Raw genomic sequence first — 18645 nt, 5'->3', positions numbered from 1 at the left:
ACTTGAAGTCACACAACAACAACAAATTTTCATAGGAACATTTTACAAAAGGCACATAACATCAGTTCTACAGGAAATATACTGCTCATATGCATCTAATCTAAATGCAAGGTGCTGTTGACATTGAAAGCCCTCTAGACATCTGCCCGGGTGTTAAAAACTGTTGGGATCCTCCTCTGTGTGTCCCAGTGAGAAACATAGATTAATTGGAGATGTAGGAAGGTCTTCTCGGCTGTGGTGTCTCATGGGTGGAACACCCTTTCTTTGGAGGTATGCTTGAAGTGTTTTGCTGTTTATATCCTATCCTGTGATTTTTCTGGTTCAACATTAATATTTAAATATATATTATTTTATAAGGCTGAATTGTAATAAATGAAAGCTGTATTGTTCTAAATAAAAGATTGCGCACTATTTCACTAAATCCACTACTTTTCATTGGATTTACTTATTAGTGTGTTCAGGATTGCCACAATGCTTAAGGTCAGACTGCAACCTTAAACCCTCTTATGAGATATTAAGCCCCTTTGAGGGACTTTCTTGTGAGTAAATATGCTTAAGATTGCACTGTTACCTTCTTGGTTTCAGTCCATAAAATGAATCAGACAAGCTGGAATTCAGCTTCAAAAGTTTTCCTTTTCAGCAAAACAGACAAACAAAAACCCCACCTGAGTAAACATCTTAAGTTTGTTCCTGCTGTTACTGACAGATCAATCTTCATAGTTTGTGGAGGAAAAGCAAACACTGCTTGCCTTCTTCGCCAGTTTCAACATAATCAAGTGTTATTTCAAAAGCCAAAAATCCTTTAAAAACCCAGTGGTAGGGAGAGAATTTCTTTGAAGACAGATGGATCTCTTTGCCAATGTAGACAGGAACATAGTTGCCAATGATAGCAGCCATTCCGTCTGCACCAGCATTAAAAACTGTATTCAGTGCTTTCCCCATGTTCTGCTGCATGTGCTGCACAAAGCATTGGTCAGAGGACTCCTAGGGATCTTTGCTTGTTTTCTTTCTCAGCTGAACTGGAACACATTTTGTATGGCAGGGTGAAAGAACCCTAAATTTGATGAGACCTGATGTACATTGGGCCCTCCACATTTTCTGGGGTTGGGGACTCAGGACCTCCATGAAAGTGGAAAAACTGCAAATTAAAAACAAACATTTTTTTTAGACCTAGGACAATATTTCTCTAGGAGTCTCTAAGTCCTCCAATGCAACTCAGTGGTCAACATCTACTGGATGCTGATCATAGAATTGTGCAGGAGAACCTACAAATGCCTAGAGAAGTGTTCTCTCAAGGACTTTCTAGGTGCTCCAGCACAACTTCTAATGAGAATTGGCTATAGAGTCATGCTTGAGGACCTAGAGTTCCTAGAGAGAAGATACTAATCAAATCCGCAAATAATCAAATCCACAAAAGTCGAAGTCACAGATGTGAAGGGCTGACTGTATTATACTCTTTCCATGTTACTTTCTTGGGCATAGGGCTTTTGGGAGATGACTCAGGCCATATGTAAAAAGAGATAAACCAGCTACTATTAGCCCCCTTTTCGCGTTCATATCTTGCTCATGCTGCCTGGGCTCTGCTCTACACTGTGTTCCCTGTCCTGTGGCCAGCAGGCCAGCATCCCTCCTTCCTCTTCCTCTGCCTCTCCCCTCCAGGCATCCAGGAAGCAGAGGATCCCACCTTGCCCTGCATAAAGTTTCATTGTCAACAATGCACCACCACTGGGGACAACAGGAGCTGTCTCTAATGGTTGTGTGGCCACATGCACGTGCTGCCATTGGGGATAACATGGGCTTGCTGTCCATGGATGTTTGAATCCACAGATGGCAAGTCTGTAGATACTGAGGGCTGACCGTACAAATATTTCCTGGCCAAAACACACTGAGCTAGGTTTTGGAATAACCCCCTTTTTCTATATGTCTTGAGACTCCATCTCTCACATCACTGACATATTAAATCAGATTGCTTGTTGTTGTTGTTGTTAACTTCCCCCGAGTTGGCCATGATTCATAGCGAAACACAGGGCCTCATTTCCTTTAACTCTTCTTCTATGAATAAAAGCTTTTCAGTGTTTTGTTCTGTTTTAAACCTGTGAATGAGATATCTCCAAGACCCCCTGTTATCCACTGCTCTGCTTAGGTCCTGTAGAATCATGCTGTGATCGAGTCCAGCCATTTAGCATGCAGCCTTCCTCTCTTTCTACTGCCTTCTACCATTCTTGGCATTATTGTCTTTTCCAGTGAGCCGTGCCTTCTCATGATGTGGCCAAAGTACAACAGCCACAGTTTCATCATCTGCTTCCATAGAGAGTTCAGGCTTGTTGTTAGGAAACACTAAGTCAGGCCCAGAAATTATCATTTTTCTTTTTGCAGAAGGACTTCTTCAGAAACTTTGCAATATGTTCATTGCCCTTTTGCTATGATCAGAAAACCTGTTTGTGTGTGTGTGTATGGGTGTGTGTGTGTGGGGGGGGGGGGAGTTGGCACTACTTTTGTAGCCCTGCTTCCTTTCTCTCTTCTTTGGACTCTCCTACTGCTGTTAAAAATGGGGGGAGGGTAAAAGAAGGGGGGGGGGTAAATAGTCTCTTCCAGAATTCTCGAAGAGTAGCAGCCCTCTGTATCCATGGATATTGCATCCATGAATTCAACTACACATGGTTCAAAAATATTCACACATGGACAAAAAGTTAAAAAAGGAAACCTTGATTTTTCCATACCAGCCAGAGATTTTGGTATCCATAGGGGGTCCTGGAACCAAATCCCAGTAGATAACAAGGGACCACTTTATAAGTAACAGTCCTTTCAGATCCCTACTTTCTTGTTGCTCCTGGGCACATTAAAACTTTCCCAACTTAAGACATCTCCCCCACCTGACCTGCACATAGATATTTTGGGAAGAAAGACTTAAAACTAATAATAACTGTTATTAGAAATATGTTAATAGTAATTCCAGGCCTTAAAAAACAGCAGAATGTTTGCCAGAAAAGGAAAACACTTAATTGACACAAACAGTTTTGCAGACAGTGTTCTCTCTACTGAGAAAAGTATCCTCGTCGATAAACAAACATTCTTCTTCCTCAGATTCTTCCCCAGGGTTTAAAAATTTCAGTGGAAAAAATATGGAATAAATCTCAAGACTTTCTGATAAGGAAAGAAGAACAGGGTTTAGGATCTTTATGCACTACAGTGCTGTCTTTTTAATTTTTTGGTCATTGGAATATATTTTTCCAATGTTGCGACTTTCAATTTTAGTCATAGGCTTTTCTCTCCAATTTTTTCTTTGTAGTTTTTCATTATATCTTGGAATTTTCCATACTCTTTGACTGTATTAGTTACATTAAAAGGCTTCAAAAAGAAAAGAAAAAGAAAGAAAGAAAGAAAGAATCTTGGTTTCTCAGGCAAAATGAAAGACAGTTTGCTGTTCTGGGCATCATAAGTAAAATGTGATAAATGTCTGTGGTTAGCTTAGCCATTCGTGTTCATAGCACTGATGAAGCAATGTGTATATATATCATGCTACAAAAGTGATGTGCAGTTTGGATTGGTTTTGTCCACAGAACATTCAATTGTGGACTGAAGCCCATGAAAGTTCATTTCAGTTTATCCACTTTGGTTGCCTCTAAGACCAGTAAGAGATGGAAGAAAACCTTTCTGTGTCTCAAAATTTCTAAATGGTATTTGTATTTAGAAAAAGAAAAGGTATTCTTAGAGAGTTGTTTTATATGTATGTATGTATTACACAAAGATGAAAAATTAGACAGTAGCTGCTGCCACACTACAAAATTAATGCAGTTTGACACTCCTTTTAACTGTCACCGCTCCATCCTATGGCATCCTGGGATTTGTCATTTATTGTGGGAGTAGAGCTCACTAATAGAGAAGGCTAAATGACTACTCTTCCCAGAACTGCATAGCATTGAGCCATGACAGTTACTGTGATGTCAAACTGCATTCATTCTGCAGTGCAGATGCAGCCAGAAACAGAACAATTTAAAACTAGTTAAACAGTGTGGCAAAAGAGGATTAGCTGGGATTGTCCCTGCAAAATTAGGACAGTTGGAAGGTATGACATTTTCTACCCAGCACCAGCCATATAGATCTTTTCAAGTAAAATATTACAGCATTTGGATTTAAGAGGGTTACATGATTAAAGTTAATCTAAAATAATTTTAAATTTTAATGTATAGTATTATTAATTAGAAAGTAATGGATTCAAAATCTATATTTGCTTTCTTACCATTTTTTGTTAATACCTCAAGTGATAAAAACAGCTTTCCGCTGTCTTTGTTCAATAGTTGACACACAGAGATAATTTGCAGAGGAATGAGCACAAAGAGGCAAGTTGGTATTTGACCACCAATCCCATTGCCGCACCCACATATTTCTTTTCATGTTTGCTTTGTTCTTCAGTACTGTGTAAATAATTACTAAATATGTCTGAACCCGCAGTTCAGAGTGGTAGTTCCAGATCAGGAAAACAGTTTTATCTAGGTTGTGATCATGAGACATTTTACAATGTGGTCCCTTTCAAAGCCTGGAAAAGTTACAGCTCCCATAATCCCCAGCCAAGATGGTCAGCGGATGCTGGAGGTTATAATCTTAACATGTGCATTGCTAATTATGCTGCCTCTACTGTCCCTCCTACATAATAAGAGTTAATATATGGATTTTTTTGCACATGTTCACTTTGCTAACCTTCGTGAGCATACACATTAATGGGGAAACATTCTATATTATTAATTATCCATTTGATATTTTCTCAGTACAGTGGGCCCTTGGTATCTGCTGGGGTTTGGTTCCAGGACGCACATACACATTTGTGAACACCAGAATACAAATACAAAATACAATGGCATAGTAAAATGGTGTCCTTTATATAAAATGGCAAAATCAAGGTTTGCTTTTGGAATTTATTTTTTTAATATTTTCAAGCCATGAATGGCTGAATCCATGGATAAAAAAAAATCTGTGGATATGGAAGGACAACTGTATGTTCTTTTGATTAGTTATCTTAAAAATGTACATTAAATTCCACATCAGATGTGCTGAAGTTTCTCAGTAGATGAATGAATAAGAAAAAGTTCCTGTCTTTTCAGTATATTAAATATGGCAAACTGTTTGCATGTCAGCTTATCTGCTTAGGAGTCAAACACTATTAACCTGTGTGGGGCTCACACAGTGTATAGATTCCATGGAACGTGAACCCCATTCTCTGTCTTTCAGTAATCTTTCTTTCTGTCTTTCAGTCTATTCTGAGATGTCACTCAGTTCTCAGTCAAAATTGTGAACAACTCCCAAACATATGGACTAGTGGTATGAATTGTGGCTTCATTCATGCATGCCTAGTTCACACACACACACAGGCTTTTGTATGTGCTCAGAGATCCAGCATGGTATGGTGATTTGAGTGTTAGATTCCGCTTCCGGAGACCAGGGTTAGAATCCCTGGCTCAGCCATTTAAACCCATTGGATGATCCTGGGCAAGACACATTCTCTCAGCCTCAGAGTATGACAATGGCAAACCCTCTCTGAAGAAACAAGAAAACCCATGACCTTAGGGTCGCAGCAAGTTGGAAACAACTTGAAGGCACACAACAACAACAACAACAACAACAACAACAAAATGCTCAGTTTTAGCAATCCTCACCACACCTTTATTTTATTTATTTATTTAGGAACTTCATATCGAGGTAGTGGTAGTACTCAACAGCTTCCGATATGGAGCATCCTCCATAGAGTTGTGCCTCAAACTGTGACCTACATTATTTTTTAAAACTTTAATTGAAAGCAGTACAGTTTAACAAGAGTCAGCAGAACAACAACAACAAAATTATTTAATTCTTTATTTATTTTGTATATCACCTTCCTCTCAAAGCGGATTTCAGCAAAAAATATATATTTAGAAACGAATTAAAATCATAAACATAAAAAAATATAAAATCATTTTTAAAACATGCAACATTTAGAAAAGATAAATAAAACATCTCAATAAGAAGCTCCCCTGCTTATACAGTAAACACCTTCTTAAACAAACAAAAAAGGTCTTTGTCTGCCAGCAAAAGGAAAGGAAATAATATTGCAGACTGTCAGCGTTCTTTAGCAAATGTGTGGTAAATGTGCATACATACATTTCATTTCCTAGCCTTCAGGTTAAGATGACATTACAAAGACTGACATGAGAACTGGGTGGATCTAACTCTGTTTCTATTGGAAGAAATAAATGGAAACCAGTCCATAATAAAGCAGTCACTGTGATGAGTTACGTACCTATATTATTGTATGTGTATGGGAATTCTGCTTTTGCCTGCCTTGGATTGACAAATCAGATCAGTGGCTTTGGTGTTCCAGTGAACCTTGTGTCTTTTTGGAAGTTCAGCAATGATTTCTAAGCCACTGAAAGAGTGATTGTAGTAGAGTTGCCATGGCCTGGCCCTTCTTCTTCTTCACTCCTGAGGGTGAGGAAGAGAAATCTGAGGGCAAGAGCACTGTCTTGAAAAGTGTGCATGTGTGTGTGAGAGAGGGCATTCATTGTACATTCAACTTGATGCATATTTTGTACAATTATAGCCGGTGCTTATACATCACAAAATATCATCCATAGGTCTCAAGGATGGGTCCTGAAATCTCAGGACCTCAGATATCCTGATCTGCAAGGCTAAATGCTAGAATATGTTTTCTAGTTTTTGCATCACTGCTGATATTCCTGGACATACATGGCTGCAGGAGAGTGTAGGATAAGATACATTTAAATCGTTTTTTTCAATCTAGATTTATTTCAAGGCCAATCATGGTTAAAAAAAGATAATTTTGGACAGAATGTATTACTTAAATACACAGTTAATTCCATCCCACCTCTATTTTAATAGTACTAAATGTGTTACTATTGAAAAGTGGCCTTTTCTTAGTGGTTCTTCATTTCAAATGTTCAGATGTTTCAAATGAACTGTTTATTTTGGTTTATTTTATCATAGAGGTAGCTACTTAAACTTCTCATATATGAATCTCAATGCCTGTATAATTAACCTTTATTTATTTATTTATTATTATATTTACAAATTTATACTTTACATCTTCTCAAGCAGAGTGTTGTAAACTAAAAGTAATTTCCCTGAAGTGAAGTTATCATAGGAATTACATCCGGGTTTGTTGTTGTTGTTGTTGTTATTGTCCTTCTTGCAGAGAGAGAAAGCCCAGTTGTGTGCACTGTACTGTAAACACTCGTCCCTCCACATTTGTGGCTTTGACTTTTGCAGATTTGATTATTCACAGATTTGATTAATGTGTCATCTCTAGGAATATCTAGGTCCTCCAGCATAACGCTATGGTCAACTTTAACCAAAAGGTGCACTAATGGACCTAGGGATTCCTAGAGAGAACACTCCACTAGGCATTTGTTGCTCCTCCAGCACAATTCTGTGGTCAATGTCTGACAGATGTTGATCACAGAATTGTACTGCAGGACCTAGAGGTTCCTAGACCGGTGTTCGCTCAGGTTTTTGTTATTTGCGGTTTTACCACATTCATAAGGGTCCTGTGGTCCTAACCCCAGTGACAAGTGTATCTTATTTTGTATTATTATTATCTTATCATTTACTCACATTGCTCAGGACCACCTTCTCCTCTGTCTCTAAACAGAGAGGTGATGATTGGGCCAAAGACATGCAGTTAGAATATTGGCTGAATGGAGACTAAAAACCTGATCTCTCTTGGAAATATGAGTTTTTTCACATGTTAGTAAAGAACAGTGTGAATGTACAATGTATGAAGGAATTTAACAGTTCACCTCAACAATGGGTCAAGTCATTACCGTGTGCCTTGTCCCTTCCCATATTTTAAAGCCTGTTGAAACTTGTGCTGCTACTTACTGCATGTTCGTTGTTGATATATATCATCTAATCTACAAACCTATTGCAACAGTATTGTTCTTTCTATCTCTGTTGCCCTGAATACTTGTTTCTCAGGCATTGTTGTCCATACACAATTTCTCTCACATACTCACTGGCTTCCATAGCAGACCTTTGATAGCATTTCTAACAATAGAAATGGTGCTACGTTTTTATTTGACCAACTTTTAGCAATGAGGAGCAAATGCTGATGTACACAAATTCCTGCAAATAGCTGAGCATCAGACATATCTTTTAATTCAGACATACAAATTATTCATCTTAATTTTAGGATTACCATATGACCTCCAGAGCTATTTTTTTTATCAAGATGGATTTTTAAAATGTCTGTTTTCTTATATGCTCTGGACTGGGGGAAGAGTGTAATCAGATAGTATCGCTCAAGAAGGATGAAGAGAGAAATTCCATGGTAAAGTGGGGAAGGGAAGTCCCCAAAGTAGCCAGTCTCTAGTAGTAATTATCACATCTTATATAGCAGGAATATTTAATTTAAAATGTTAAAGCTTACAGTTTTATCCTCATCCCCAGCAAAAGCAGTAAGGCACATCCATTTGGTTTGAGAGTTGGACTAGGACTCTGAATACCAGGGTTATAATTCCTGCTTGGTCACAGAAACCCAATGGGTGATCATAAGCAAGTCACAGCCTCAGAGGAAAGCAAAGACAAACCATTTCTGAATAAATCTTTCCAAGAAAACCCCATGATGGGTTCGCTTTAGGGTCGCCATAAGTCTGAATCATCCTGAAGGCACCACCACACAATAATATCTGTTTCATATCTCTTATTCCCACAGGCACCAACAAGGCAACATAGCTACTTTTCGATTTGTCGCTCTTATAAATATCAAACAACATTTTCAGTCCTAAGAAAATTTGTTTGCTTTTAAAAATTAAATTATATAAAAACAACATTATTAAATGGCTTGCCTTCCTTATAAATATCAAAGAACAATCTTATCTAGGAATCTTAATTTTAAAAATTTAATTAAATTAAAAGCAATGCAGTTATCAAATGGCTTATCTGTCTTATAAACATCAAATAATACCTTCAGTCTTATCGAAGAATCTTAATTTTATAAATTAAATTAAACCAACATTATCAAATGGCTTATCTTTCTTATGAATCTCAGGTAACACTTTCAATATTATCTAGGAATCTTAATTTTAAAAATTAAACTAAAACATTTTTAAATTAGCTGTTTTGTATTTTATGTAATACAAAAACACATGTACATTGTCACTTGGTAATGTTGGCATCCCTTTTGCCATCCAGCTGTCAGAGCTGAACTAAAGGTCACATCATTCATGCAGTTAGCAATGAAATTAATAAATTACATATGCAAGGGGCACACTCCAGATACGGGTATTACAAGTTGGGTATCTCTTATTGGAATTCCAAAATCTGAAATACTCTAAAATCCAAAACCTTTTTCATGGTTGGCTGAGATAGTGATACTTTTGCTTTCTGATGTTTCACTGTACACAAACTTTGGTTCATGCACAAAATTATTTAAAATAGCATGTATAAAATTATCTTCATGCTATGTGTATAAGATGTATACAAAACATAAATGCATTTCATGTTGACACGTATATGCAAATATTCCAAAATACAAAAAAATACAAAATACAAAACACTTATGGTCCTAAGCAATTTGGATAAGGAAGATTCAACCTCTTTAACCTTTTGGCTTCATTGTGGCTCTGATTCAGATGAGGACTCCTGCATCTGTTTAGTTATACTGTGGGAGGAAATCCTCAGTGGCAAAGAATCAAGGCCCCCTCCCTCCATGCCAGGGACCCATTGTGCTTGCTGTTTGTTTTTTAAAATGCTGTTAATGCAATTGCTAATTGCGCAAATGGAATTGTGTCTAGTTAGACTCTCAGTAAAGCAGTATGATAAAATGTTGAAACCAATGTGGGAAAATGATGAGCTTATTACCATACCGAAGGTATTATTGAGAGTGACAGATAAGATCACATATCAGTATGTCTTAGATAGGAGAGGTTTTCTGTGCTTATGTCACAATACTTAAGCTCCGTGAGACTGTCCAGGGTGTGTATGCGTCACTACCAAGAATTTGCAAGCTTTGGGCATTAGTAACAACAAATGCTGCCAGTGATAAATTCTTGCTTAATGGCACATAATTAAGTGAGCACAATTGCAAGAAAAGTGGCCCTGTCATTGACAAACAATTTATTTGGGTGACATTGCAACAGGTCCTTGTTTGGAAGCAAGGAGAGATGCAGGGAAGGGCATGCTGAAAAACTTTATTTTCACTTTCAACAGCCTGCAAATCTTAGATTTCGAAGACTCATGCTCCCGATTCACTTATACAGGCAGCCCTGCATATCAACAGATTCTTCACCCACAGATTCAACCATCCATGGCTTGAAAAATACTTTTAATACGTTGCTTTTGCCATTTTATATAAGGCATTTTACTATGCCATTGTATATAGGGGGACTTGAGCATCCACTGGGATTTTGTAACTATGGATGGTCTTGGGACCAAAACCCCCAGCGGATACCAAGGCCGACTATTAAAGAGTAACTATTGTTGGTGGTTTCCATGTCAGTAGAGTGGTGAATCCACTCCATGTTATAGTCTTAATTTTAATGGAGGTACCTAAAGTGATGGAACTATTCCCCCCCGCCCCCCCCCCCCAAAAAAAAGGTTCAGCACATTGGATAGTCCTTTTAAAGACTGGCTAGAACAAAGAGCAGATTTACTGATATGAAAGCCACGAGCTGCCAGTGGTTACCATGGAATACAATGGCGAGGAAAGGGGCGGCTGCACATCGCTCCAAAGGGGCAATCTGTTTTATTCCTAAATATATGAAGCTTTAAACTACTGATAGTTTTTTGTGGGTTTTTCGGGCTATGTGGCCATGTTCTAGAAGAATTTCTTTCTGACGTTTTGCCAGCATCTGTGGCTGACATCTTCAGAGAATGCTTTCCTGGAAAGGAGTTGGGTATATATACTGTGTGACCTGGGAAGGCAGGAGTGATTTGCAGGTATATTGTTCTGTTGCTAATGGCAGGCCTCTGGGTGGGAGGGTCTGCAAAAGAGGATTAGTGTCTGCTTGATTAATGTTCATTATCTGCTGAGAAACCCCTGACCCTGGGAGGTTTCTCATTTGCATTTGTTGAGTCCTCATCTTGCTATTTTTCAGGACTGGTAGGCAAACCTTGTTTACTTTAAGGGTTTCCTCTTTCCTGTTGAAATTGTCCAGGTGTTTGTGGATTTCAATGGCTTCCCTGTGTATCCTGACATGGTCGTTGTTGGCATGGTCCAGAATTTCAGTGTTTTCAAAAAGTATTTTACGCTCAGAACATGTTACAAACCATCCTCGGCATAAAATAGTCACATTTGTCTGGTACATGAGAAACAATTCATTACATACAAATACAGAATGGCAAATCATTGCACAATGGGAAATGATTGCAAGAGAGATTTTTGTTAGATGGTGTTAGAAAGGGTACTTAGAGCCTTTTCTCCAGCAACAGCAGAAGTGCCCACTTAGGAGGATGAAGTGAAAGCAGAAAATAGTTCTTAATTTCCTCAGAAGGAACAATACTTGTTAGAGAAATCCATTCCTTAGATAGACCAGCCTGATCCTTGCTGAACTATTCTGGAAAAGTAAAGGTAGTAGGCAGACAAGCTTCAGCACTTCCTCCTCCATTAAGACAGAGAGAGCAAGCACATGGCAGAAAATGTGATCACCCTGGGTTCAACAAAGAGCAGTTATTGGAGTAACCCTGGCTGAACCAGATGTGTAATCTGTTTATAATGCTTTGGGATAGGTAGAAGAAAGAGGAAGTAAACAGGCAGGAAAAGAAAGTTCAAGTTCTTAATCTCTGTCTAAACCAATTTACCTCCGTGGTCAAGAGAGCTGCAAGAACAAGGGCATAACCTGTTACATCTCCCAAAAGAATTTTGGTCTGATCCCAATAACTAAAATACTGGTGTACTTAATATGATTTGGTACAATTTGGTTTGGCACTGCATGTGTAAAAGAAAAGCAAATTAACTACTGAAGCTAGGAGTGCAAAGTGGGAGGTCGGGTGGCATTTCAGACCTACTGAACAACACCAACAAGTTGTTTAAGTATATTGTTAGTCCATCAGCAAGCCATTGTACAGCATCCTGTTTGCGAGAACATCCATAACTATCCTCTTCCATTCCTACTTAGATGTAAGACTGAAAATACACATATTACAAAATCCAATTTATAAAACTACTCATACATGAGATGGACTCATTGATAAATGCATAAGCATGGTCAGCAAGTTTTAAGCATCTAAAATACATATCTTCTGCTGTTTTTCTCTATTTCAGCAATAAAACAACTAGTCTGAAGACGAATCTGGAATATCTTCCAAAAGAAGGCATGGAAGGCTGTGGTTTGCTCTGGGCCGGCTCTTCTCTCTGACTAGTTCTGAGCCATCATAGTCAGTCCTGGTTTATTTATGATTTATTGTTGTTTATTGCAGTGAGAGATGACACTACCTTTTCCCCAAAAGAGCAATACCTTCAATACCAACCAAATAGCAACAGCATTTATAACAATAGCATTTACATTTCTATACCAACTCATAGTAAACTCAGCACTCTCTAAGCGGTTTACAATCTGTAAGCCAATTATCCCCAAACAAACTGGGTACTCATTTTACTGACCTACATAAGGATGGGTGGCTGAATCAATCTTGGAGCCCTGGGATCAAACTCACAACGTTGTGGCTGCAGTACTGAACCAAAATGCACAAAATACATCATGCAAGCTTTCAAAGCTCCACTGGCTTCTTCATCAGGTAAAAGATGTTTTTAAAAATCATACAGAAGAAGAAAAATGATAATGTTAGATTCACATGCCTGCATTTTGTATCAGATATTGTTTCCATTGTAGTTCCGTTCTGGAGGGATCTCAATGCATCATGACGTATCTTCTCCTGTATGATTTTTAAACATTTGCCTGAAGAAGGCACTAGGATTTTTGAAAGCTTGCATGATGTATTTTGTGCATTTTGGTAAAGGTATTACTCTTTTGTGGATTTTGTATTTTGTTGTATATTGCTATGTGGCCAATACGACTATCCCTGAATATATACAACATCACAGTCTGACACCCTGCCTCACCACCATCTTTTCCCAAGCTGTTTAAAACATATGCAAATATGCATTTATCCTCTTTCAAAAAAACCAGAGATGATTCAGCCAACAAGAGTCAGGATTGTTCAGGAACATTCACAGACACACGTACTCCTTTAGTTTCCAGTAATACTAAGAGATGATCTCATTTGGATATTCTCTAGAATCTTGCTGGTGTACTATGCTAGTGGTTGCACTTTTTTGAAGGCTGTGCAGAGAGATGGCAGGCAAAATCTGCTGATTCAGAAGAACAGCCTATTGCTCCAATCTCTTAGTTTTTTTTAATGGTTGCTGTATACACAGTTGTTTCCATTCTGCCTTGGCTCTTGCAGTGTACCAACAAGATTCCAGCCTGGGTTTGGTACTGATTGGAGAGGGTTGGATGACCATTGCCTTTGTATCCAGGTGTTTACCTAGCCTATGCTCACCTGCCACTTTACCTATAAAATTTATCAAGGAGAGAATGCCAGCTATTATATACCTGACCTTAGCAGAGGCAGCTCTGAAGATATTTTTCCTCTTTGTTTTTAGACTACAATTCCCACCTGCCCTAGCCAGAATTGTCAGTGTCTGGAATGATGTAAGTACAACATTTGTAGGTTCCTGGGGTACACATCTATTTTCCAAAATCAATAGCAATAGCATTTACATTTCAAGACCACTTCATACAGAATTAAGCAGTCTCTAAGCAGTTTACAATGTGTAAGCCAATTGCCCCCAACAAGCTGGATACTCATTTTACTGACCTACCAAAGGATCGAAGCTTGAGTGGACCTTGGAGCCCTCCTCTAGAATCGAACTCACAACATTATGGCTGCAGTACTCACATTTAAGTACTGCACCACCAGGGCTCCCTATTAGAAATATAGCAGGCCCTTGGTACCCACTGTGGTTTGGTTTCAAAACTCCCCCCCATAGATACCAAAATCTTTGGTGGCTCAAATCCCATCAAATATAATGACATGGTAAAAAGGTGTCCCTCATATAAAATACAAAATCAAGGTTTGCTTTTTGAAATTTATATATTTTTGGGAATATTTTCAGGCTGTGGATGGTTTAATCCATGGATAAATAATCTGTGAGTACAGAGGGCCAGCTGTATATTTTGCCCTATGGATGCTTTCATGTGTCACATCATAATTGTAACTGGGAAAGGGAAGGGTCATGTTAATAGTTAAAATTCCACAGGAAGTAGTTAATCCAGTGCTCTTAAAAATGGTCCTTTTTAATGAGAAACATTAGTGCTGACAGGGGAAGGATTTTCTTGGTTCTCTGTCCCCTGTCATTGACACTGGGAAGAAACCGTTTCATCTTCTCATCTTCTGGAAATACACATTCTGAAATTCATGACCCTTTCAATGTATAGTGTAAGCAGTTATGTGGCACTACAGCCAGAGTTTCCATTCTCTTCTGGCTTCCTGATAAATAGTTAACACATCTTGGAAATAATTTTTATTACCATAAAGTTGAGGCAGTGATGATGACACTACACATGCTAATTTCCTCTTTCTGATTCTTACTGTACTTCTTTCTAAACAGAAAGTGCATCAGTGTCTGACCCCTCTTGCAGGGTTTACAGTGTATGGTAAAACGGTTTCAGTTTTACCAACAAAATATACACATAGTGGACATATACATTTGGATTGGAAAGCTTTAACATCACACTTGTGCATTGTCATTCAGCTAGTCCCCTGTAGTAAAGATGAATAAGTTCCAAGCAACCAAATTGGAATAAGGTTTTGGTTTAGGAAATTAATGTGCCATGAATGTAATAGTTTTTTGTGGGCTTTCCGGACTACGTAACCATGTTCTAGAAGAGTTTATTCCTGATGTTTCGCTCTTCTAGAACATGGCCACATAGCCCAGAAAACCCACAAAAAGCTATGGATGCCAGTCATGAAAGCCTTCAACTTCACATTCATGTAATGTTTATGGAATAATGTATAAACTGTTTTCTGTAGAGCTGAGACTGAACACTGACTGCCAGAAAGCTATAATAAATAGATAGATAGATACACTGACATGGAAAATGACAGTAATCCTTGAGATAGGAAATGCATTGGACAAATGCTAAGCCAGGGAGTTGTATAAGAATCAATGTATGGAGACTTTCAGAGAAAAAGAATTCCCTGGAAATACTTATCGGAATCAGAATTGCTGACTGTAAGTCAGATAACTGTAATGCCAAGTACAAATAGTCATATTTGTAAAGCCACAGTGGATCTGCAGTTCCTTCCCAGAGTTTTTAGAACAATGTACAGTGACCAATGATCTAAGGACAGGGCCTGTTTGCCTTCGTAAACATGCCATCATCATTACCAGGAAAGCTTTTCTTTTCTAGGAAATGGAGCTTATAGGCCAGTGTTTTAGGAGGTCTGATGAATAGCCGATGTCTGTTAGAGCCATTGGGTCCAATCTGGAAAAGAAGTCTTGCTGAATTAACATTTATTGCACAAATACATTGTTCTAACGGTTAATGTTGAATTCATCTGATGAGCCAGCATGGTATAATGAGTCAACTGTCAGTATTGTCAGTATTGCTGGATCCCAATTCCTTTTCAGACATAAACTTCACTGCGGCTGCATCCATGGCCTGATGCTATGGCCTTCTGGAAATTGTAGTTTGTTGTGGCACCAGAGCTCTCTGACAGAAAAGGCTAAATGTCTCACAAAACTGCAGTTCCTGGAATTCCCAGCACTGATCCCGTTAAAGTGTTGTCAAACTGGATTATTTCTACAGTGTGGATGCAGCCTGTGTGGGCTTCTGGCTGGTCACTGTCTTTCAGCCTAAAAAGGAATAGTCCCCATGTAGCCTGTCCAAGCTACCTGTGGGTTACCCCTGTGATAAACAATATACTAAAAATAATGCTGTGGCCACCAGAGTACACATGCATGAGTATTTTATTTTTACGAACATTTTTGTTTTGCTGGGTGACCTCTTGCTCCATCCATCTTTCTCCGAGATGTATGAGATTCTAGGGACAGCGCTACCATGACTTGTTCCTTTGAATAAAGGAGTACTGCAGCCTCAATCTGTTTATATTTTCTTTATTTATGAATTAAGGATGGAAAGAACATTTGAAAACATTCAAGAAATTCAGGAAAATAGGTTTTTCAAGTTCTGGAAAAATCTGATGAGAAAAATCCTAATGAGAACTTTTGCAGGTCAGGACTTATTCTCAGCAAAATTCACACTTGTGTTTTTTTTAACACAGAAAGCAGCATTTTCTGTGCTGGAAAAGCTCTTTCCGGCACAGAAAATGCTTTTTTTTTGCACAAAAATACCACATAGAAATATTGTGAATAATAAGCCTCACACTGCAAATGCATAGAAAAAAAGAAACTTGCTAAAATTACTTGTTCCTTCCTTAAAGAACAAAATTAATGACGAATCGCATCCCCATTACAGATATATAAGCAAAGCACACATGAAAACAGACATTCCTACAGTGCAGTTCCTCCCCTTGAAAGTTTTATCGCCTGCTTCTGCTACATATTCTAATCGTTCTTTTGTGCTTTCAAGCTGTTTTTGAATGGCAATGGCCCTAAGGTGAACCTATCCCAGGGTTTTCCAGGGCTGAGAGTGTGTGACTCATCCAAGTAGTTTAAAAAAGTAACTTTCACCAGCACTAAAAAGTCATGTAAGTTTGCTATGGATAGAATAAGCCCATCTGATCTGGAAAGCCCAACCATGTCTTCTCCAAGGCAAAGCAGTAGTGAAAGGAAGAATATGTTATTTTTTGTACTTTTGTTCATGTTATTGTTTGTGTTACGTATTCTGGCAACATTACCATTCATGACGAAAATTGTTCATGTGCATTTTATATTAACAGTGTGTGGAGGCTGGCTGTTAATCTGGCCAGTTTCATGGGAAGGCACAATGGTTTTGAAAAACCAGTTGACTTCACTTGGAGATAAAGTAAAGTATTATTATTATTCTTTATCCAGTAAGGATAATTCGTCTTTACACAAGTGAAGAAATAATATCCAAACCTCTGAAGAAATTGCAACTGAGCCACATTGTATCTTGGTGCACTGAATTCTGACTTGGTAGAAATAAAAAGATCAGACAATGTCTCTAGTGTCTTTTAGTTCTCCTCCTTTACCCCAGTCAATATTTGTTTTGCTACAAAAGAAAATCTAGTAAATGTACCTTACTCTTGTCTCATATTTCATTTTAAAGGGCTCAGATGCATTCATATGTCTCGTCTACATGGATGAGTGCCATATGTGAACTCCAGATTTCCTCTTGACACTCTCTGTTGTTTATTACTAATAGTACAGGTACTGACATATTAAACCCAAGTACAGGAAAGCTTACTCACATTTGGATAAATTGTCTCTACAGGCACATCTATTTTGTACTTTGTCTGTTTCCGGTTCACGTTCCAGATTTTGTCTGTCTATTTTAACGTGTGCTTTGCTTTGACTATTGCAAACTATGGGCGATAAAGCCATTCAGAGTGAATCAGAAAATGGGGTTCCCCATGTTTGAGAAAATTAGCAAGTGAGTTATTAAAATTTCCCTGAACAATACTATAAAAATATTTCTGGCTATTGTTATCACAAAAATAGACAATGAAGATGTGATGCCCCTTTCACTCACTCCACTCAGTATTATCCCTGGGTTCCTGTTCTCCACTCCTAAACCCATCCTTGGGTTGCTCTATACAGTACCTCTAAGACTGTTCCAGATATGGACTAGTTTATATGTTTCTTTAGTATTCCAATTTGCATGTGGCTGAGACTCAGATAGTCCCCCCAATAAACAACTTAAACAGAACTTAAACTACAAGAAATAACTATTTATTTAATAATCTACTTCGTTCTCAAACTAGAAGCCTTGTATCTTATATAAAGAGATAATTAATAAAATGGTTAGTATGAGCCATGTGTATCTTACAAGAGACTATGGGCTTTGGGGCTGGTGCAACATCTTCAGCATGCGACCTCTTCAGAGTTGCCCATATGGCCTTCAATGTTTTCAAGGCAAATTCACCTTCATCCTATGAAGAGGATGAAATCTCCAAGGAAAAATGATTATCTTGGGCCCAAGACTTGAGCTTCAACTTGTCCTCACCCTTCTCAGGTTCCATGCCCTACCTCAGATCATATAATAAAGGACCTGAGACATTTTGCATGCAGATATATCTCCTATTAGCATGCTACATCAATTTTTATCTCCCCTGGTTGTTTTTTTTAATAATCCCCTTCAAAAATACTGAGAATATCAGGGACTGGTCCTTTCACATACAAGTCTTATGCTCCACTGTCAAACTATAGACCATACCCAATCAGAAAGCAGAAAAACCAAACAGACCCAAACTTATGTTATGATTTAAGAATATAATTCAAAATTCCAAGGTTAATAAAGCAAATAAGAGAGGAAGAATGAAAAGAGAAATGAAGGGAGAGAAGGAGGGAGAAAAAAAAGAGAGGTGGATAGGATCACTTTGTTGGTCCTGTTTCTGTGACCCTGGGGGCATTACGCTTCAGCTTGGGCTTCATTGTTGAGCTGACCTGTGCACTGCCACAAAAGAAAATAAGACTACTATAGACCCACACATGGGCTGGATGAAATCTTG

At 38.2% G+C, this 18645-nt stretch overlaps 1 protein-coding gene across 14 annotated transcripts in view; it reads left to right on the top strand.

Moving 5' to 3' along the window:
- Nucleotides 1–18645, top strand: part of SLC44A3 (solute carrier family 44 member 3) — a 155230-nt gene that overhangs the window by 32164 nt on the left and 104421 nt on the right. For 7 of the 14 annotated variants that reach the window (XM_089515687.1, XM_089515676.1, XM_089515671.1 and 4 more), the window contains 2 exons: nucleotides 12251–12363; nucleotides 13592–13640. The exons of 3 other annotated variants lie outside the window; for them this stretch is intronic. The gene's annotated coding sequence lies outside the window, so the exon portion shown is untranslated. Of the gene's footprint in view, nucleotides 1–12250; nucleotides 12364–13591; nucleotides 13641–16182; nucleotides 16226–18645 lie in introns of those variants that run through there. 4 more of the 14 variants (XM_089515674.1, XM_089515673.1, XM_089515679.1 and 1 more) reach the window with 3 other exon arrangements.

This window comes from Sceloporus occidentalis, unplaced genomic scaffold (genome assembly GCF_023333645.1).
Source record: "Sceloporus occidentalis isolate IW3139 unplaced genomic scaffold, rSceOcc1.0.p SCAF_3, whole genome shotgun sequence".
NCBI lineage: Eukaryota > Metazoa > Chordata > Lepidosauria > Squamata > Phrynosomatidae > Sceloporus > Sceloporus occidentalis.
Note: the sequence above shows the minus strand (reverse complement) of the source record. Positions and strands in the feature narration are given on the sequence as shown.